The sequence below is a fragment of the Melozone crissalis genome, unplaced genomic scaffold, assembly GCF_028551555.1.
Source record: "Melozone crissalis strain CALT ecotype California unplaced genomic scaffold, PUWL_Pcris_2 ptg000027l_1, whole genome shotgun sequence".
Taxonomy (NCBI): Eukaryota; Metazoa; Chordata; class Aves; order Passeriformes; family Passerellidae; genus Melozone; species Melozone crissalis.
Window position 1 is genome coordinate 11,932,035 of NW_026535805.1, and position 19,537 is coordinate 11,951,571.

Sequence of the window (19,537 nt, forward strand, 5' to 3'; positions counted from 1 at the left end):
ATATGGACTAATGATGTGCTACATTGGGCAGTCTAGAAATGTGAAATCTGCTTCATCAGTAGTTTAAAGGAGAAGCCAAACAATCTTAGGATGGTTCCCAGCTAGTTAGACTTGTATGAGAATTGGTGGTTGGCATGTTTTTGGTTTGTTACATACACACCCACACACACACATGATAGATTAAAAAGAGTCCTATGGGTTCTTTTCAACATCAGTAAGCAGTACAACTTGATGTAGATTGTGTGTTAGTCAGCAAATCTGCATTCCTATAATTTCAACTTGTGAAATCAGTGAAGTGAAGTGAAATCCTACTGACACCCCTAAACTTGCCCTTCCTGACACCCCTAAACTTACCCTGGAGTGGTATCTGACTCAAGAGGTGACCAAATAGGAGTGCAGTGTACTCTAGAACTTTGATCTGATGAGGAAATAATCAGTTAGTGCTTGGAGCTCCTGTTCTGTCTGCATGCTGGTTTTGCACGGGAGCAATTTCTTGATTTCATTGAATTTGCATTCGAATCAAGCTTGTCCCCTCTTATTGCATATTTGGATACATTAATAAATGTTTATTTTACAGGCAGAACATTGCTGGATTTCAGTCACTTTCTCTCTCTGGGATTCCATGACTAACAGAAGCGGGATCCTGGCCACATGCAGCATGAAGCAGCATGACTGTAACAGCACAGTGTTAAAAATGAATCACTTAACAAAGGCAGGGAGCGATCAGTACAGAACAGAATAAATGGTACTCAGCTAAAAATATTTTTCCCTGCTCCATTCTTTCAACTTATTTTTTCTTTGAATTACATGGATTAGGGAAACCAGGCTGAAATATTTCATCATAAATTTCCAACCTGAATGTTGTGCTAACACATAACAGCGTAAGTTAAATGTGCAACAAGTGACTCTACAGGGACTCATTTCAAGTTGAACTGGGTGAGGATCTGCTCTGACAGGGGAATTTTAAGTCAGCTAATGGTGACTCCTAGAATACTGGACAGTCAAATACATTCTCTCTTGTACGTCTTCACAAGTGTCAGCCATTTATTCAGAGACAAATCATAAGGAAAAAATCAGGTGTATTAACATAGAAATAAGGAAATACTAAAAATTTACAAGTTTATGTATGATGCTATCATATATCCTATTTCTGACAATCAAAGATTAATATTTTCCTCTTCCTTCTGATTATTGACTTACAGATTGCTTTTATGTATTTAAATTATTGTACTCTGTTTTGTACTTCTTGTTTTCTGTCTGAATCTGAAATAATCTCATCATATTGTGCCAGGTCATTTAGTAATTTCTTGTGCCATTCTTCTATTAAACTAAGCCAGGCTATAGGCTTAGCAAGCTTAGCAAGCTTTTTCTTTCCCTTACTTGCACTTCTCATTTCTGCTGCCTCTTTTGTTGATCATCTCATTACTGACCACAGCTCACTGAAATTTTTTTCTTAAAAACTCAGCAAATTCTGTGTACTGTCTTCTTGATGGTCCATGTTTCAATTATGAAGAAAACAGGATCATGATCAATGCATTTGGTCACATGAGCCTCCTCTCAAGGGTTTATAGGGGCAATCCTCTGCTCTCCACTCTGCTGATATTCTCCACCTCTAAAATGGAGATAAAAATTGTAGTCTACAGGAGGGGAAGGTTAAAAGAGTTTATGGATGGTTTCAGTCAGATGACAGGAGTTACTTTTACTGCAGAAATAACAGAAAAATGCAAATCACAACCAAGGCAGAGAGAAATCCCTGGACTTGAATAATAAAATACTGTAAGACAAGGATGGAAGATGCACTATAAAGTAACTTGAAAACTTCCATGCAGTACAAAACTGAAGCCCCACTGACCAGTCCTCTTTTTTACAAGTAAAATTCTGTCATAAGATGAATGTTAATAGGAACACAAACAACTGCTTCTGATAAGCTTCTTATGGACTCTGATGTATCCACAGGAAATTTAGAGCAAAAGAGAATGTGATTAGAGGCAGCTGCTAAAATTGGAGGGTAGATGGAAACAAAACTTCAGTGTTACATAGGAAATGAGGTAAAATGAAATGAACTAGCCCAGCTGAGATAATAGAATGGTATATGCATTTGCCACACTTATAAATAAAACATTGACTTATTATTGCACTTCTAGGGTGTACAGATCCCAGGGAATTTAACATAGCATGATGCAAATGTGGGGGCAAAAGGTAAGGCCGTATACAAATATGTGATGCCGAAAATTACTTTCCTGGAGTCTGTAGGGGGAGGAAAGGAAAAAAATAAGAGCAAGGACCATTCAAACCTGATTATTGTTTTTCCCTTTAAAACAAAATTCTAATCAGGGCTTGAGTACAGAAAATACTTTAGCCTTCTAACAGAGTTGTTCAAATTATAGAGGTAGAAGGGTCCATTTATTACTGTTTCTAAATCTCTTTCAGTTTTTGTCACCATCTCAATCCACTGGAGCATGTTATTCTATTCATTTCCAGTTGATTCTCCTTCCTGGTAAACAGGAGAAACCATCCAAGTAATGTGAAGTGTCTTGTTGAAAACATACAAACATTTGGACTTTAAAAAACAGGTTCTCTGTCTTTCTCTGTCTTTAACTCCTAATGTTTTGAAAGGAAGGAGAAACTCAATAGTGTATGTTCCAAACGGAGTGGGCGAGTATTTGATGAATGATCAGAACATGAACACAATACAGAGGTATCCTGTGGAGTGTCTTTGATGTAAATGTGATTTCAAGTCCTTTATGGAATTTAAATTGGGTAGAAGGATGGAGAAATTCAAAGCCAGGGAGGCAAGGAGATTAGGAGAATTTTTTTTCACCTGATGAGATGGAAAGATAAAAACCAATTTTCAGCTCTCACATGGTGGTAGAGAAAATTTTTGCACTGAGGCAGCAGAGATAAAGTAAAAATTAATAAAATATATATGGAGGGAACTTCTGAATGTGTTTATAAAATTATTGTATTTGTAGGGTTCCTTGTGGCAGGAAGGAATGATGAATCTGACTCCAAGTTCTCAGAAGGCTAATTTATTATTTTATGGTAATATATTATATAAAAGGATACTAAACTAAACTATTCTAAAGAATACAGAAAGGATACTTACAGAAGGCTACAAAGATAATAATGAAAACTCGTGACTCTTTCCAGTGTCTCAACACAGCTTGGCCAAAGAGTGAAAACAACCCACAGCAGAAACCAATGAAACAATCACCTGTGGATAAACAAACTCCAAACACATTCCACATGTGAGCACAACACAGGAGAAGCAAATGAGATAATTATTGTTTTCTTTTTTCTCTGAGCCTTCTTAGCTTCCCAGGAGAAAAATCCCGGGCGAAGGGATTTTTCCAGAAAATGTGAATGCCACATAAAATGTGTGTTTAAAATTCCCTAATGTTTTTGCACAGTCAATTGGAAACCCAGAGCTTTAGTAGAAGGAAAAATACGAAAGATTTTTTAAGAGAAATAACTTCATAGCCTCTCAATAGGTGTGCCAGAAAGACAAAAGAATGTTTGCTGCCGCTCCACAAATATTTTGGAGAAGGCAGAAAAACTGGCTCTCTATACAAATTGAACAGTTGTCACTTTTTTTACAAATCCTATATTGTAAGCAACTGTTAGCTTTTCCATACCTGTTTCTTTGGGGTAGTTTTTCTGGTTTGTTTTTGTGGATTTGCATCCTCTCCTTCAAGCAAGAACTGCCTTTGGCAGGGTTTTGTTGGTCCTCTGAAACACTATAGATGTGAAATTGATTCTACCTTCTTAGCAGTCATTCCCTGAAAGTCTTTCAATGACTCCATTACTGCTGACTTCAAATATTTGTCCTTGTGGGCCAAGGAGGATACAACAGGTATGACCTCATGTGCAACACCTTGTTGCTGCCTATTACTGTATTCCTGCTGCCTAGAAATACAGGCTGAGGAATTCTGCCTTCAGTTCATTTACTTTTTCATAAAAGTGCCTTGGTCATCTTGGCAGACACTTCTGTGTTGTGGGCAAGATGTGATACAAAGGAACTCTCGAGTCTCAATTCTGCTTATGCTGTGCAGAGTGTGATAATCCCAAATGCTGGACAGAGTGAGGCAAGTTATGTTTGTCATTCCTTGTAATTTTAGTGCTGGAGAAAAACAGTACCTGTCATTCAGACATATGGACTGCTTTTGATTTATTTAAGGTATGTACTTTCCAATCAGTCTTTTTATCATTATTTATAGCAACAGTGTATGTACTATTGTGTATCTAAAAGTTTGCTCTAAAGGCTTACTAATATTTACAGATATCCCAGACATTTGCACTACAGGGAAATTGACTACTTTAATGCCAAAATGGCTCAATGCATTTGGCCAGGTCCATTAAAATAAGTTAAAATTAATCTAATATCATATTCAGAGAAGCAAGGAAGGTCATTTACAGGGCACATTGCCAACGATCGGACTTCCCAGATGGTTCTTTTCTTTGCAAGAAAAAACAAAACAATATAGTCCTCTTTGTCCATTTTTTCTTGAGCACATTGAACTGACTTACTCTGTACTGACAGCCTTACATTTACAATTAACTCCTTCAAATCAGCTTGCAAAAGCTCATGGAAAGCACAGTCTTATGAAAGACCTGGCATAACCAATGACCCAGCCATCTGACCAGCCTGCCTGTGTGATGACAGTGAAAAATAGTCCTGCTGAGAGAAAGAGCATCATCCTCTGGTGTCTACATGGTGATGAAGAGGCTCCGAGAAGGGCTCAATACATGCTCTGCTTGACGCTTCATGAGCCTGCCACCTCAAAGATGGATGTTTTTATAAGAGTGCCCAGCAGGATGCTAGCACAGCACTGAACTCTGTGTTCTGGCTGTGGCTGAGAGCATTTTTGCAGAGTTGCTACAGAAAAGAGGGGCAGGGCAGCCTGTCACAGCCCACAGAGGTATATCCCATCCTACTGAGACACACGAAGGGCTGCATTCCACGGTTTGTATGCACCACATCTGCAGAGGTAAAAGCCACTGGATTGAGCCTTCTCAGAGTAAGGCATCAGGGGAACTGATTGTCACACATTAGCTTGCAAATGTGATTATGAGAAATATTAATGGAAACTTTCCTCATTCCTATTGCTAACCTGTCTGGCTAAGGTCCCCTGTGATGATAATAATATTGGAGTTTCTCATGGCATTAGTCATTTCTCTATATTTGGTGAGTTTTGACTGGTAAAGGCATAAAAATAAACAAGACACAATACAGATAAGCAGTTGGTAACAATTTTCCATACAATTGCTCTGTACACATTTTCACTGAAAATGTCACTGTAAGAACTGTATAATCAAGGCACAAATAAGCCAAGAGCACAGAATAAATAGAACAGCCCCCTTACTGTAACTTATACGACTTGTACTTATTGAACTGCAAAGAGTGTACTGAACGCTAAAGCACGGATCACCTGCAGTAAGCTAAATTGTTTTTCTGCTGACGATACAGTTCCACATGGTGTGGTGATTCAAAGGGAAGAGGAGAGTAAAAGAAGTAGAAAGAGGAGGAAAGAACACAACTCTCTAAGAGAATGAAATGCATAAACTAGAGGAAAGGCAACTCAGCTAAGAAAGTCAGTAATGAGTGATGGTTCCCCTCTTCAAGTGCAGGGGGAACGCAAAGATTTTAATCCATTCAGTGATTTCAAGGTTAGACTATAAAGGTCCTTCTTGTGGCACAAAACAGGGGCATAATTTTCAGGTAGCACTTGAAGTCAGATGGTCACTGAATCTTTTGGCACCTAAATTGCAGACAAGTCTCAGTTCAGATGGAGTCGCCTTTCCTAGTCTGCCTCTTTCCAAAGGCACTGTGACCATGTGAACTGCAGTAGGCACTGGAGCAACAGCCAAAATGAACCAGACTTCTAGACAGATGCATGTGTTATGGAAAGAGATTCAAGAAAACCACATTGCCTACTTCAGCTGAACGCTACATTGCACTAATACTGTGCTACTGGGTTCAAGCTAGCGAGCACACAGTTCTGATGCTCTGTCAAATGCATTCATGTAGTGATAATGCATTTGTAATCTGTATCATTTATACTGTGCCACACAGTAATGTAAAAAATAGAAATTGACCTCAAAATCTACATTGTTAGGAAGCACAGGAGAGATTCATCTAAATTAGTTCTGAGAAGCTCAAGAGTGGTCTGAAAGTATGCCATCTGGAAAATAAGTCTTGTAAATGTACTTAACTTGTCATTTCCCCCAGTTATGTAAGATTTCTGTGCAAGTTTCATAACAAAATACTTGCTATTTTTCAGATGTTTAGGGGAGTCAAGGAAAAGTAAAGGAAAGAAGTGGATTACTATTTAAGGGTAAATTATAAAATTTGAATATAGTATTCAGGAGGTTATCACTAGAGTATGTACTACCACTACTAGCTGAAGACACCAAGCATTAAATTGAATTATCAATGTCGGTAATTTCTCCAAGAATTTTGTATTGTTCAACTCCAGTCTATGTGTCATGTGGTTTTGGTAGATCTTATTTCATATTTAGCACCTGTATGCACGAGTTTGATGAAAAGCTCATACAGAATTTCATTATATGTAAGGAACACATTACTACCTAAATTCTGGTGCTCCACATAGGATCTTGTAATTTCTATTTGATTTAAGGGTGTCAGGAGACAGGAGAAAATTCTGAAGTGACTACTTTTCCTGCAATACTAGAGACAGCAAAACTCATTCTCTGAAGCAGCTTCTGACTCCTAGATCACAGCCTGCTCTCATAGACCACCATGTGTAGAATGAAGTCCTCTTATACAGCATCCCTAATTTGATTGGGATTGCATAAACCTATGGCACCACCTAGCTGCAAACACTTGGGACTTATTATTTTTTCACTTCAAACCCACCATTTTAATTTCATTAGCACTTAATTAAGAAGGAGGATATATATTTACAACAAATGTACTTATCATCTGATCTATGGTTCCCCAGACCCGCTCCAAGTCTTCTGCACGTTCTGGATTATCTCACTGGTTTTTTATAGGATGGTGCCTTAGTGCTGATCTACAGGCACTGATTTGGAAAGAACTTGGAAAACTTGGAGTTGTTGAAAAGAACTCAGGTGTCTCAGGCTCATGTCAAAGTACAAGTCTGAGCTGAGATCCTAACTGTATTTCCTCCTTCTGAACTAGAACACTTGCTGAAGTTATTTCATTAAATTGTGTTATCACCCTAAACAGGAAAAAAAAAACAAAACAAAACAAAACAAAAAAAAAAAAAAAAAAAAAAAAAAACAACAAACCTAGGGATCTAAAACTAACCACCAAGAAAATATATTTATTTTACAGGAATTACAGAAACTACAGGAATCTGCAGGAATTACAGTAGGAATTACAGATACACTTTGGGGAAAAAAAAAAGCTGACAAATTAGTGCACCAAACTGTCTCTTCTGCAGCATCTTAAAAACATGAAAAACATATTTTTCTACAAAAACAAACACTTTTTTCAAGTTTATATGAAAAATGAAACAAGAAATTACACAATATCCTCAATATAAGTGTCAAAAGGAACATTCTTACTCTATACAGAAGTGTGTTTTGTCTGTTTTCTTTAAAAATATAGTAATTTCTATGTTAATGTAAGCCAATATGTCTTCATTCTCTTTCCTCGGATGTTTGTCACAACCATTGAACAAAATCAAATACCTTGTCATTTGGTCAGCTCCACAGAGCAGTCTGGAGACACATTAAATGCATTAATATCTTCATTTCTTTATATGTTTCCCAGAAACCTTGGCATAAAAGAAGTGGAATTTGACATTTACAAAATGAGTCTTTTATGAACTTGATGGCTTTTTATACACTTACATTCAGAAAAGATGCTTGAGTTGTAATGGAAAAGTCTTCATGACTGAGTGATCATTATACCATTAATAGTTATATTTGGTCAAAGAACAGCAGGCTGATGTTTTCTTTGTTGCTGTTCATCTCAGGCGGAGTTTAGAAAAATGCCTTTGAGAAAAATGCAGTACATGCTTTAGAGAACAGAGAATACCTTGGGTGTGTTTTTTTCCTTAGGGATGGCATTTTAGATATATCAGCTTCCTTGTCTCTTTGCAATATGCACAGAAGATTTGCTTATGCCATTGCCCAGAATTACTTAGCCTTATGAACTGTACAGATGCTTCTTTCTGTACTATTATCAAAAGTCTTGTAGAAAAGTCAAAATGACAGATACCGCACAGTCAGCCATCCTTTCTCAGCACGCAGCTATCTCCTTCACATGTCCTCTGGTTGGTACTTCACAAGATTTATTTTAGAAGCTGAAAGAAGGAAAAGCAGGTGAAAAGGAGCTCACAGTACCAGCACCTTCAATCTTATTCTCCATGCCTGAAAGAATGCTACCACAGACATGAGCAAGATGCAAACTTTCTCCCCCAGAATGTATTATATTAGCAATTAACCTGAGTGCTATGAAATTTTTACTAAGCACACCAATGTTTTTGCAGTATGGCAAGGTGAGCTGTTTGAACCAGAGAGGTAACACTACTCTGCATTTCAACGTTTCCAATGAATTGGAAACTTAGGTGCTGATTTCCCTTAACTGCACTGTACACAAAGGCTTTTCTAGAGCTTAGGGAAGTTACTGCATCCTTCTTAATGCAATATTGCATTAAGCTGTCACTTTCTTGACAGCTCTGGGAAGCTCTGGACTCCTGCTTCCTCAGGCCAGAGAAGCAATGTGCCAGAGCACCCTAAAAAACAGTATAGTTGAGGGAAAGGGTAAGGGGAAATGCATCATGTCCCCACCTTCTTTTTTTTTTTTCTTTGTGTTGTCAGAAAGTACTTTGATATTTCATTTCCTCCACACTGCATTACCAGAATCTTCTTTAATTAAAAAAAAAGAATAATTCCAAAGAACCAAAAAACCAAAACAAAACAAAAAGAAAACAAAAGGGAAAAAACAAACAAACAAACAAAAAAACCAAAAACCAACAAAAAAAAAAAAACAACCAAAAAAAAACAAAGTAAAATTTTATAAAAAAGATACTTGGCCATGAGAGTTGGGAAGAGATTTTGAATCTTTGTTAGAGGAATATGCTGACCAAAATGTCAGAGTACACTCTCCATTGAAAAGAGCAACAGGACCTAAATATTAGTTTGTTCTAGAATTCTTAATCTGGTGCACAAGAGATTTAATTTTTTTTTTGCCACAAGTCCCTAAAACAATAATAATGGCTTCTAGTTACAGTTTCTTTCTATATGGATATTATAAAATAATCTAATAACTGTTTATACTGATCATTAAGGAAATTATTTAAAGTCCTTAATTATTTAGTTTAATAGGACAGATTTTGAGAGATAAATTTGCTGAAGCACAGGCATACAATATACTGAATAGAAAGGATTCTTTTTCCTATTTAAAAAAATGAAAAGTGATTTACTCATGGAAGTAAGACAATTGTTATTTCCCTTCTGTACCTACTCCTGCAGTACCTTACCTGACACATTTGTTTTTGATGAGTTTGGATAGCTCTTATCCAAACTGGGTCATTTACATCCCAGTAAAGGGGAAAAATCCATAAGGATGACCTTTGAAGAAAAGATTTGCAAGAATATTAGGAATAAGAATTTTGTGAGAAGGAAAGCTTTGACCAGAAAAGAAAGTTATGCTTTGGAAATCCAAAAAATGAAAGTAGAAAATGAGTTGGAAAACATTAATGTGCAGTGTTTACAAAACTAAATGGAAAAATGTAGCTTATTTGTATCAATAAAAACTAACACATGAAACAAGTGGTGCTGCTATATATAAGGATAGTATGAACTGAAGATAACTGATACATGAGCAAACAGTCAGTAATATGTTGCTCTCTGTTCTAAGTACACATTCTTATAGAAAGTGCAGTAAGGGCAAGACTATTAATATGAAATAAATCTAGAAACTGCATATTCAACAGGGAAATAGTTGATCTCAGGCTGGTGGCAAAGTTATTTAAAATGCTATCCATTCTAGTCTTAAATGGTTCTATGAGATTTTAGAATAGGTTATTTATATTTTCTATATAAAAAGGGAGTAGAGGTATGATTCAGACAACTGATCTGTTAGTCTGATCTCAGCTCATTAAGCGCTATGTAAAAACAACAAACAACATCTTGGTGAAAGAAAAGGCATAGAAAGAGATGGCTAGTGGGGTTTTCCTTGATCTGTCTTCTAACTTCTCTGGTTAAATATTTTCACCAATAATATTGGCTCTGTAATCTGGTGCTCTGATGAAATTTGTTGCATACATTTGCAGTGATTAAAAAACCATAGGAGATATTGAATAATAGAAAAGAAGAAGGAAAAACTGGATTAGCATGTGGCCCTAAGTACTAGAAATGAGATTAAATCACAGAAAATGGCAGGTCGTACTTTTATATCATACATCATCACACATACATCATTTCTTTAGTGCTGAAATGACAGAAGATCTTGTGTTAACTAGTTAGTCATAGCCTGTCCAATGTGATATGGTCTTCAAAAGGAAAAAATACTTTTTGGGATCATATCAGAAAAGATATTTCCAGCAGTCAATGTATTGTGAAATAATGTTTTTTTAATATATAAGGCAAAGTTTGGACTTAAGTTTTTGGAAGGAGGTATCTTAGAATGAATCTCTAACCAGTTACCAAGGTGCAGAAGAGGATTTTCTTCTCTCTTAATACTGGATAATGTGCAAGGAAATTACTGGATCATGTAGAAAGTTGATGAAAATATGTTCCATGTATAACAGCATTGAGAGTTTACAGCCCTGTTGGGCAGCTGAGCCTCCAGGACTCACTGTAAACAGTATTAAAAAAAAAAAAAAAAAAAAAAAAAAAGGAGGAGGAAATATGTTGCAGGAAAAACTGCAAACACTCACAGCATTCAAAGTGTCACTACAGACATGAGCAAACCAAATACTGTCTCAAGGCATCCAGCTTTACAGTCCAAAGATAACATATTCAAATGAGATAAGGTCAGAATGTTTCATTTAACCCTACAGCTCTGTTTTATCCTTTTTAAGTAACAGAGGCTTTGTTTGGTATTGATTTTTCTCACCTATTAATTACCTTAGAGGGAGTGCTTTATTAAGGACATGTTCTAGATTAGGATTTTCTGTTACAGTCAAGTGTTTTGCTAGCACAAACACACTACATGGAAGTAACAGTCATGACTCACTATTAGTTTGTGATTACAGAAGGTGGTGCCACTCCAGTTGGGTGGAAATACAGCGATTATCACCAGATCCTGCAGGTTTGGAGGTCACTCTTTTTTTTTTTTTTTTTTTTTCATTTATGTCTCCTCCTCACTTCCCTGGCCCTTTTTTTCATCCTGCATTTTGCTAAATCACAACTACATTCTTCATGATAGGTACTGAGTTCTCTGATATGGGCATAGAGTGCTATAGCAAAAAAACTTCAGTATGACTTTCCCTGTAATAGGATTTTAGCAGGACTTGCTCTGCTCTTGCTTGGATCTTTCTTCTCTGTGGGAGTTCTGTGTGCTGCTACCACCAACCAAGAGGTCAGTCTCTTTCTGCCTCCTCAGAATATGTCCAGATAGCTACTCAAAGTACAAGCCCACAGACTAAGGTCCTGCAGGCTGATGTGCTATAGTAGGTCTACACTGCAAGGTCATTAGATCACATTACCAATGCAGGAAGTGAAGGATGCAGACAGTGACACTCTGTTCCCTGCCCTGGACTCTCACATATCTAGCTGCTGGAGCAGTGAAGCATTAGGATACACTTTGGCTCTGTGACAGTGCTTTGGCAGTTTTTCTTCAACATTACTTATTCATCATCCCTAGGAGCTAAATAAATGAATGGCACACTTGACAAGTGGGCCAGGGGCTGGAGGGATCCCACATGTCAGGTCACAATGATGAGAGCAGGCAGCAGCAAGCACTGCAGTAAAATTAAGCAAGTATTCCTAGTTCACATCCTTAATGAGGATCATTTTACAGCTATTTTGTCAATCTATGCTAGCAGCACATAAGCACAATTCAACAATTCCTGGGTTAGCAGTCAAATGGTAGCTCCAGAAGCAGAACAATTTAATCAGAGTATAGCTGCATGCACACAAATTATCTTTGCTAGGATGCAGGTGCTGTGACATTATGTCTGTGCTTCTCTTGATCTGATCTGATCTGATCTGATCTGGTCGCTCTGCAGATCCAGGCAGTGTACCCTATGATTGTATCTGCTCCATTAGCTTCAGCTTAGCAGGGTCCTGGCCCTGCTGTGTTGTGCAGTATAGATACCTCTCTAGCCTGTAAAGGGTAGAGTTTCTCCTTGGAAACCCTGCCGACACCACAAGCTGCTTTTCAAGCCAGTTATCTTTCTTAAGATGTGTAAACTGGAAAAGGAGTTCCTCTGGACTGCTGAGAAATGATACATAGAGTTACTTTCTTGTTTGTCTCAAAAAGACATATTGTTCAAAATTCAGTACTGAAGGAGTAATCTGAACTAAATTTTCTTTTAATTTAATTTAAAAGGAAAATTTTCTTTTCTCCTTTTTCTCTTCTTTCCTGCCATTCTGTGTTCAGAGTGCTCAGCTTTCTTCATGGGTATCTCATGAGTGCATGTGGAGATGGAGGACTTGCACAACTGCAAGATGCAGAATGTCTGGCCAGTTCTGCCAAACTTTGTTGGATGCTTTTTGGAACAGAAAGACTTCATCAAGACAAAGCTATTTTCTTCTTTTAGAGGAAAAAACAAACTTGCAAAGAGCAGCCACATAAACCCCCTTGATTCAAAGTGTCAAGCTTAAAAAAAAAGTAAAGGTGTTCCACTGGCTAAGATGGAAGACTTTTCTACAAAAAAGAGCCCATTCAGGTCAGCATCAAATCAGTCTGTTCCACTTTTGTGCTTTGTTTTGTAATTAATTTTCTTTACACATACAGCATTTGAAATTGAAATAACTGGGTCAGGAGACCAGATTTCCAAGGTTGGGATTGCGATGAAAACTTCACTATCCATGTGGAAATAAAAGGCCAGTAGAGTGTCCTGTGTGCTTTTTTGCCATTCTCATTTCCCCACAAGAGAGTATTTCAGATGCCCAGGGGTCAGCCAGCCAAGGGCTGAGCAGCTACCACTGTAGTAAGAGAAAGACTTAAAAAAAAAAAAAAAAAGAAAGAAAACCTGTGACAAAAAAGCCTACCCCTCTCCAATGCAGTGGGGCATAGCTGTCATAACCTTTGAAACCTCAATGCCTGTTGGCTTCTCTGAGGTTAGTTTGAATGCCATTATTCAGACACTACAGATACCTCTCAAGGGCTTGATTTTCTGTTATCTTAGAGGTTATTTGTAATCACTGATGTGAAAGTGAGTGGAAGGAATCAGGAGAGCAGAATTCTCTTCTTCTCTAGGCCCACATTTCCACTGTCTAAGTAACTAAACAATGCAGAGCAAAGTAACAATCCCCCCTCCAGAAGCTCAAATTAAATTCTTGCAAGGCATTGTCACATTTTCACCTTTATTTTTTGGAAACACAGCTGAGAATCTGGCAATACTGAAAACACTGGGAAGAGGAGATGAGAGAACAGAGTGAATACGCAAACAGCTCCTTTCTATTTTCTTTTACATTATCATAGCCAAAGATGTGAAAGAGGCAAACAGTGAGATTTGGTTTATGGAATCACAATTCTTTATTGTGATTTGCAAGAACTCAAAAGAACTGAAGTGCTTAAGGAATCTGAAATGACAAAGAGAAATTAAAGCATGATGCTAACTCTGGAAGTGACTTAACAGTGTCTGGAAAAGTCATTGATATAAGCATCAAGAAAAAAAAAGCCAACAGACCAAAAACATGCTGTGATATTTTTTCTTTTGTTGTTTTGGGGTTTTGTTTTGGTTGATTGGTTGAGAGTTTTTTTGTTGGGGTTTTTTTGTTTTGTTTTGTTTTGGTTATTTTTGTTTTCTTAGTTGTTAAAATTTTGTTTTGTTCCAGTTTTCTGCCTTCTGATTTTTTAACATGGTAAACCTCTTTGCATAAAAAACTAACTTTCTGAGTGATTTTTATTACAGATTCACTTACCTTGTTTAGATGCTTACCAGCATCTAAACATGGAAATCAAGGTATTTTATAAAGTAATTTAAGTCAAGAAACAAGAAGAAAAAAGTCTCCTAGGTAAACTAAAAATCTGGCCATAAACACTACATAAACCTAGTTGTGAGAGGCACAATGCAAGGCAGGTATACTGTAGAGCTTTAATGGAATTTAATTGATTTCCAAGTCACATAAAACTCTTCCATCACAAGAAAGTCCTGGATGTCTTTGATCTTGCTTACTGTTTTGTTGGGATTTGGAGGTTTTTTTGTTGTTATTGATAAAACTTCTTGCTTTGATGCGAATTAAATGAGAAATGCTAATCACATTTCATCAGGTCATATGTCCCACTGTTTATCTAAATTAATTGCTGTTCCAAATCCAAGAGTAGTTTCAAGAGAGCAAGACAATACCAGTATTGAAAAATATTTTTTTTTTCTTTTTTTACATAATGCTTAAATGTTTCTGTTGGAGCAGTGAAGGCGTATTTCCTTCTCTTAGAGTGGATGAAGACCAAAAGCTGGATCTGCACTTCAAGGAAAATGGAGGACCATGATTTTTTTTGGTCCAAAATACTGCAGAATTCTCAGTATTGCGAATCATCTTTCTGACCCTGTGCCTGACTGCTGGAGTGTCGCTTGTGCTGCTACATGGAGGATCATCACATACAACCAGTAGAGTTAACTTCAGTCCATTAAGTTAAGCAGGATTTCTTTAACATGGAAGGGAGCAATGGGAGTTACTCGTGTGATGAGAGGGCAGAGCATCAGAAGTAGAGGTCATCTGTAGAAAAGCAAAAAGAGTCTCCTGGTGTTTTCTAACTCAGGTACCTCCTTTTACCATGCCCTTAAATTCTGTCAAATACAAGAAAATATAGGCATGCTGACAGATTAAACACAATCCCACATCTGGAGCTGCCTGGGCAGAAGAAGCCCACCAAGAGTTAGGTTAAGACAATGTACAGGTTTGTCAAAACTTTCCTTTGGTTATGTCTATGTCAATCTGATTGGATGGGGTGGTTCTGTGACCCTACATTCTTCTCCCAGTACTTGGGCATTAAATGCAATAAGCACACAGTTAGACCAGCAAAAGTGTTATCAGCCCATGAACAGTCTGTTTAAAAGGAATGTTGAGTAAGGGTGGAACTGTGTAATCCTGCTCCAGATAAACAGAAGTTTTGTAGATGTCCTGCACACAACCCCCAGATTAAAAAAAAAAAAAAAAAAAAAAAAAGAAAAGAAAAAAAAAAGCAAACAAAGTGCTAAATTTTGTAATAATGAAGGTGAGATGTTGACATTTCATGTAAAGGAAGGAAGCCAAGAGAGAAGGGTATGGTCATGCATAAATGATAAGGTCAAACTCACATCAAAATCCTTTCCTTCCTCCTTTCCTCTCTCTCTCCCTTTCCCTCCCTCTCCCTCCTTCCCTCTCTCTCTCGCAAAAATCTTTCCCTCCCTTCCTCCCTTCCTTCCTCTCTCTTCCTCTTTCCTTTTCTCCCTTTTTGCTCTTCTTTTCTTCCTTCATTTTTTCCCCTTTTCTAATTATATCAACCTCTGCTTTTTACACATTTCTTAATTCCCTTAATCCTCTTGTTGTGTGCCTTTGCAAAAGCATGGAAGAGTAAACATATTATTTGCTTTAATGTGTAGGATCAGTTGGATTTCTCAGTATTATACAGACTTTTACTCTGGACACCACTAGATACTGCTCAAACAGAGAATGCAAACAATTTCAACACTAGGTTTAGCAATATTAAATTTCCAGTTTTTCTTTTCTCATGATTGTGAGCAGAAAAGATTAATGATATCAAAGGAAATGCAGAAAAGGAGGAGGGTAATAAGCTGAGGGAAGAGAGGGTTTCTCCAGCACACGGAAGGTAAGGAGGAAAAGGTGAAGACATCATTGACACATATTTGCTAACCAGCATGGCTGGCTCCATACAAATTGTTTTCAGACCAATTTGTTCTGATTTCTTCTGCATCTGTGCGAGTGCATCTGCTTTTGTGGCAGCCTTGGCAGTGGTATTTACCAAATCCCTGTTTCTAAGTCTGTGTGCTTTGCAACACATGCTTTTTAATTCCATGGAAGCAGCATGTTCTAGAGAACTGCAGATGTTATTTTGTATCAGCTACCAGGAAGAAACACTAGGAAGGCTCTCACTCCTCTTTGCGTGTAATGAGGAAAGCAAACAGAAGCCTCTGCTGTATCAGCTCCCTAGGATTTCTAAGCAAAGACAAGAATGATGCAGTGGTGTGCTTTGAACTGTAAAATGCCATGATGATCCCGAGCAACAGTGAGACATTCTAAGGTAGTCATTTGTACCTCACATGTGCCCTGAAGTTTGACAGTGAATCTCTTTGTAGTAGTTTCATTTAAGAAGGGCCTGTGCTGTTCACAAGTAACAAATGTGGAGAGGGATATGTTCTGTTGTTCTGCTCTTGCAAGAGATAGACAAAACAGTGAATTTGTGTTGCAAGTTTTGTTATTTCATGCTCAGTTTGCAGGAAGCTGGATACAGAGGCTTTCCCTTGGCTTACACCCATGCAGTCTTTCCTAACAGCAGTCGCAGCATGAGTCCTGACTGTGTTCCAGCTCCACGTGAGGACAGGATCAGGTCTTCCACTTTGCCCCAGTTTCTGTTCAGGCATGTGGCCCAAAGTTTCAGAAAGGTGTTGAGTAACTCTTGATGGATGTCTTGTCTCTACAATGAGGCAGTTGTGATTCAGCGTGGCAGATGCATCCAGCTCACAGCTTGAACTCTCTCTTGAGACTTCACAGCTTGAACTCTCTCTTGAGACTTTTAAGTCATAATTATTTTATTAGTAACATATCTCTAAAACTTTGTTCAGTGCTTATTTGAAGCATGAATAACACTGGAAGTAGTCCAGTACTTTGCATTTTTATATTGTTTTAGTATACACTCCCAGAGGATATGGACAGGACTCTGCCCTTTAATTGCCCATGTGAGTTTAACATCCCTTGGCAGGCACACAGACCTTTACAAACAGCACAGTGCAGAGCCTTTTGGGGAAACTTAGCTAATCCCTGGATGTGTAGGAGTGCCAAGAGAAACCCACCCCTAAGGTATTAAGTGTGAATTCAGCAAAATCTTGAAACAAATAAGCAGGTAAATAAGACAGGGCTAATCTAGGACCCCTGGAAGTCAGAAAGGAAGGCAGCAGCAGCAAGAGCAGGAAATGTCTTTCTTTGAAATTTGGACTAAACAAATACCTTGTGTCAAAGACAAGTGAATGTCTTCATGATGCCTAGAAGACAACTGAAACACCAGAGGGAAGAGTTTGCTTTGCCTAAATGTCTCAAGCCTCACTAGTGTGGGCCCTGCAGATAGAAGCAGATAGGCCTTATCTTGCCAGGACAGAATGTCACACCCAGCTTTGGTTACAGCAAAAGGGTATGACACCACACAGCACCTTGGAGTAGATACACAAACCTCAAACCCTTCATTATTTTCTGACTACCAGTCCTTTGGATAGCTGCTGAATAAAGCAAAGAAATCAAACCTCCAGCTGCTGTCTCAGGTGCTTACTCTTCATGATCTGTGACATGGCATGGCATGGCATGGCATGGCATGGCATGGCATGGCAGTGCCCCAGTGAAATGAAATGAAATCATCTCTTATGCAGATGCTCTTATTTCATTACACTTATTTCATGGCTTCATTTAATGCTGGGCAAGTGTTTCTGAAAACCAGCAGTAGATATTCCTGAGAGTAAAAGTTTGCCTTTGGAGGTATAAAAGCTAATTTTATGCTGGTTTAATGAAACATGCCTATATTTGTACAACCTGAAAACTGAAAAAAATATAAGGCTTCAAGTATGCAAAGACAATTAATTTCTTAACTTTCCAGATATGCTGAGCATCAGCATATTCAACTAGACTGCAGATTCTGATGAAGCCAGCAATATTTTTTTTCTCTTGATGAGTTTATAACAAATTTTCATCTTTACTGATTGCACATCTAATTAAACCTCTTTTGCAACTGAGAAGTTCACTGAATTGAACAATTATTACATTTAATATGAAGCTAAAGTGCCTTCTGTATTTCAACTGTCATTATCACTTGCTCTTAAATAAATCCAGAAAATCCTTTAATTACAGTTACACTTCTCCAGTTCTACAGGGAGAAGTGACGCTTCATAAAGCTACTGTAAATGTCAACATCAAACTTGTTTCTGCACCTTTTGAAAATTGTAATTTGAACAAAATTTTGTCTACTGTTTTGGTCTGTGCATGTGTTACCTTGACATCACACTGATGGACATGGCTTCAGACTGGATATTTAGCCACATTGTAGATCAGTCAAGTCTGTATTTCTTTTCAAATGGTTTAAGCTTCGGGGAGGAAAAAATAGCAATACAGTATTAAGTTTTCCTGTTAGTCTGTAACCAATCTAAATACTGAATAAAGTCTAAAGTCTAGAGTGAACTGGACAGCAGAAAGGGTTTTGCTACAGAGCAAAGATTTAAGTATAACCTGACTAAACAGTTGAACCTGTACCAGCACACATAATTTTGTCTGGAAATAATGGCTGACACAAGCAATAGTTACTCAAACATCAACAAGTAATGAACAGGTCAAACACTAAAGGATTAAGACTGTGCAGAGAATTGCTAATGTGTTTTTAATCGGTAGCTGCAAATTAAATACCACTGACACAGCAATTTTGTAATGGAAAACAAAATTCTTTTAGAATGGAAGTGTGATCATGCAGTAGCATGATGTGTAACACTGTGAGTTTAACACTTAACAGCTGCACAGTTCCAAGTCTGAGAGCAATAAAAGTCATTCAGGGGATCACGTGTCTTTTGGAAGAATAGCTGACATGATTCAGGGAAGGTGATCCAGGGAAAATTTGGGCACCCTGCCAACCACTCCTTTCCGGTGTAAAGTATGTTCAGAACAAGTGGCTCTGGCTCAGCTTGGCAATGGGCGTCCATTGCAGACCCTCACCTGGAGATGGACATCAGGGTACTGGACTTTTCATCATGAGCCCCTTGTCTGTGAAGCACTGAGAGCATGGGAAAAACTACATAAGGCAGGAAAACTGAAATATTGCTTTCTTAGGCTCCGTAAGATCCATTATGTTTCATTTAGTCACTGTGCCTATCTTCTGACAAGGTTGTACAGATTTCACTTGAGACTGGTGCTGACTAGAGGAGTTGTTTCCACCACAGATGTTCCCCAACTAATGACATTCATGATTTCCATCCTCTGGCAGCCTTGCTGGGATAACTTTCTCACATGCATGTCCCTCAATGCATGCGTTTCCCTTGATGGCAGCCAGCAGTCAGAGCTCAGGCTCCACACCTGGCTTTTGGAGGGCTGACGTGAGGGTGGGGAAAGGCAGAGAGCAAAGGCTGACAGTGCAGGTTTTGCCCTTGCTGCTGAGGGACATGGGACTTGGGTCACCAACAGAGATGGTGTCCTGGTTTTGCATTCCTGGAGGAATTTGGGGAAGTGAAACTGCCACAGA